General features: G+C 36.3%; 1 protein-coding gene across 1 annotated transcript in view; it reads right to left on the reverse strand.

Moving 5' to 3' along the window:
- LOC106297839 overlaps positions 1–4,002 on the reverse strand; it is a 10,441-nt gene that overhangs the window by 4,629 nt on the left and 1,810 nt on the right. The gene's annotated exons all lie outside the window — the stretch shown is intronic.

A 4,002-nucleotide genomic window follows, 5' to 3' on the forward strand; every position in this document is an offset into this window, starting at 1 on the left:
TTTCAAATAATGGATGTAATTTACATTATACTATCATTTAACAAGTATTAGATACGTTTTGATATATCATTATTTTCCTTTTCCAGAAAAAAATAAATTGTTAAACATCACTATCATCTAGGTTAAGTATACTAACAGCACAAATTCAAACATCACAAAAAATATTTACATAAACATTATAATACAATAATTTAATCAAAAATTACAATTCAAAAAAACAATATTCAATAGAATAGTTATATATATTTTTGCTAAAATTGTACTTACCTGGCCAAGGTCGATCCGAAAATACTTTGCAGTTTAATTAAATATCTAAATCGATCCGAAAATACTTTGCAATTTAATTAAATATCTAAAACATTTATTCCAACACTCAATAGATAGTTTTGCTAAATATGATAACTAAATAGCCAACAAAATTACAAAAAAATATTTCCATTTATTCATCAGAAGTGGCGTATCCTTAATAAATTTTAATTATGACATGCATCTTAACATTTATATAAATATATATCACAATCTAAAAATAAATAATTTAACAACTTAAATTAGAAAAAAATAAAAATTCCGGGCGTAGCCCGGGTTAATCTCTAGTATAGACGAAAATATCTAAATCTTCTTCTTGAATTCCAGTTCAACTACTATATAAATATAGAAAATTCCCTCAAAGCAGAGATATTTCATTATATAAAAAACAAATTTTAAATTGTAATACTAGTTTTTTCTGTTAAATAATAGATGTGGGTGAAAAAGAAAGAAAATAGATGTGGGTGTGGCGGCACGTGCCGGCCTGGAACAACAGTAAAGCTAAAAAGCGTCCGCCTTCCTAATATTCCCGACAAGACCGGGACTTCTTCTTCTTCCCCTTACTCAAGATCTAACGGCTACGTTTCTTTGGTTTTGACCCGTCAAGATTTTCATCTAACAGTCAGTATTGAATCTAATTCCATTGTAATAAAACCAAACCGGGAAAGTGAGCTTCTACTTCTTTCTTTTGGCTTCGCCGTGAATATCCTCCGGACCGGAAAACAAAATCTATCGCTTTCTTCTCCGTTTGCGATGCTTGGCACGGTGGCGCAGTGGTGGTTAACGTGGTGATCAGTAAGATTGTTCGGAGAGTGAGAGATGAGCCAATCGAGACTAACGAGGAATCAATCTTCGTTACTCAGATCATCTCCGACGATTCGTTCATCGATTCACAGCCTCCGTGACTTTGACGAAAGAGGAGAAACAGAGGAGAAGAAAACGGAGTAAATCAACCGTTTCAATTAATCGAACCGGTTTAATCCGAATAAAACCGGGTCTCACTTGACACTCGCTTCCCTCATCCTCTTACTCTTCTTCTCCCAAACCGGCGACTCTGACGTCGGAGAATCTACTACTATGTTTGATATTCGTCGCCGTTCCTCTGTTCTTCGCGTCGCTAAACATAGCGGTTATCAACTAAACCGTAATCGCAATCAAAAAGCCGACTTTCCGAACCAAACACAAACCGAAACCGGTTCAGTGGTACATAGGAGATTCAAATCAAGAACCGCTCAAAACCCAAGAAGCCGTCAGAGAAGGAGTCCAACTCTTCAGCAATGGAGATTTCTTTGAAGGTGAGTTTAACAGAGGAAGATGCAAATGCAGTGGAAGTGGAGTTTACTATTATTAAGATACGAATGAAATTGGATCAATCGAAGATACGACGGCTATGGAATCGAGTCTTGGTCTAAAGGAAGTAAGTATAAATGACAGTACAAGCAAGGACTTAGACATGGTTTGCTGTGTTTACTGGTTCTACACCGGAGATTTTTACTCCGGTGAATGGTTTAACGGTCAAAGTTATGGCTTTGGTGTTCAGACATGCGCTGACGGAAGCTCTTATGTCAGAAAATTCAAGTTTGGTCTCAAAGATGGGCTTGGTTCTCAGAGCATGATTATCCCTAGAAACCCATATGAGCACCCGCAATGGTGAGATGCAAATGGAGTTCTTAGAATTAATTAACTATTTTTTTTTTCTTAAATAGTTAAGGATCCTAATCCGAATTGTTAGTCCAATAGTGTTCTCCAATTTGGAGTTCTTAGGAATAAAAAAAAAATAATTTTTTTTTTAAAAAAGTGAAATTAAAATTTTTATTTATTGCATTATTAAAGATAAAGATACAACATTTATTAATCAACAATCACCAAATTTGTTCCAAATATTTTCAATTAAATCATTTTTCAAACGTTGATGTAAACGCTTATCGCGAACATCATCCCGAATGCCGAGCATATTAGCGATATTTGTAGGTCTGTCGGTATCCACCCGTGAACTTTCACTCGTGAACTTCTAGTGACGTCTCCTTCTTCAAATTAAGATATATCGAACTGAATATATCCATCTCGTTCATTTTCGACTATCATATTGTGTAGTATGATACATGCTCTCATAATCTTTCCTATCTTTTCTTTGTCCATTGAAAGAGCCATGTTTTTCACAATTGCAAATCGAGCTTGTAATACTCCAAACGCCCGTTCCACATCTTTTCGGGTTGCTTCTTTAATTCTAGCAAATAACTATGCTTTAGGACCTTGAGGGTGCGAGATAGATTGTATAAATGTTGACCATTTGGGATATATACCGTCTGTGAGGTAGTATGCTAACTTATACATGTGTCCGTTGACCACGTACTCTAACCTGGGAGCTCGGCCTTGGAAAATGTCATAAAAAACAGGAGACCGATCGAGGACATTAATATTGTTAAAGGTACCTGGATGACCAAAAAAGGCATGCCATATCCAAAGATCTTGTGAAGCCACAACCTCTAAGACAATTGTCGGTTTTCCTGATCCACGTGCGTACTGCCCTTTCCAAGCGGTTAGGCAATTCTTCCACTCCCAATGCATGCAGTCAATGCTTCCTACCATCCCGGGAAACCCGCGCTTCTCTACAATATCGAGGAGTCGTTGAAGATCCTCTGGTGTGGGTCTTCGTAGATACTCATCTCCAAATAACAGTATTATTCCTTCAGTGAAATGGTGTAAACACGAAAGTACCGTGCTTTCACCAAGTCGTAGATATTCGTCTACCGTGTCAGCCGCAGAACCATACGCAAGCAGACGAACAGCTGCCGTACATTTTTGTAGTGGAGACAGACCAAACCTCCCGGTTGCATCTCTTCTTTGTTGAAAGAAAAGAACGTTCTCTGAGAGGGCATGGACAATACGCATGAATAATTCCTTATTCATGCGGAAACAACGTCTGAATAAATGTGTCGAGAATGTCGCATCTTCGCTGAAATAGTCATTCCATAAACGGTTGTGTCCGGCTTCACGGTTTCGTTCTATGTAAGCACGTTTCCTTTGCTTATAGGTTTGGGCCTCCATTATGTCGTTGTATGTATCTTCGAGGATTTCGTCGAATAATTCCTCCAGTCTTTCTTCGACTTCATCAGATGAAGAGGATGACATTTTTTAGGGATTTCTCCTTAAAAAAAAATTGGTAAATAATTTTAGTTATTTAATTTTGTTAAGGTTTTTTGCTTTTAAAAAAAATTTGGATTTAAGTTCTATATTTTAGTTCCAAAGTTTAGTTCCAAATTTTAGTTATTATTATATACTTCACAAGTTTACTAATCAGATTTACTTCAAAGCTTCTCAAATGAATTATATACTTCTCAAGTTTAGTAAGTATATACTACACAAGTTTACTAAGTATATACTACACAATCTCGGTATATAAAAGAGAAGATCCGGTGTTACCTAAAGAGATTGTAGTTGTAGTTAAAGACAATCGGTACTTGATCATGGTAGGTATATTCTACATCACCGGGAAAACATAATAAGAACTTGAACATGAACTGAAACAAGAGGATACAAGTTTTGATGAAGAGGAAGTAAAGAGAAGGAGATACATAGCTAAAGACATGCGCATGACAACTACTTATAGTACATAGATAGAATCCCGTGACTTGATTCACTTGAGGTAAACAACAAAAGACTTTCACAACGCCAAATGCACCCGTGACTTCGTTC

The sequence above is a fragment of the Brassica oleracea genome, chromosome C6, assembly GCF_000695525.1.
Source record: "Brassica oleracea var. oleracea cultivar TO1000 chromosome C6, BOL, whole genome shotgun sequence".
Lineage (NCBI taxonomy): Eukaryota > Viridiplantae > Streptophyta > Magnoliopsida > Brassicales > Brassicaceae > Brassica > Brassica oleracea.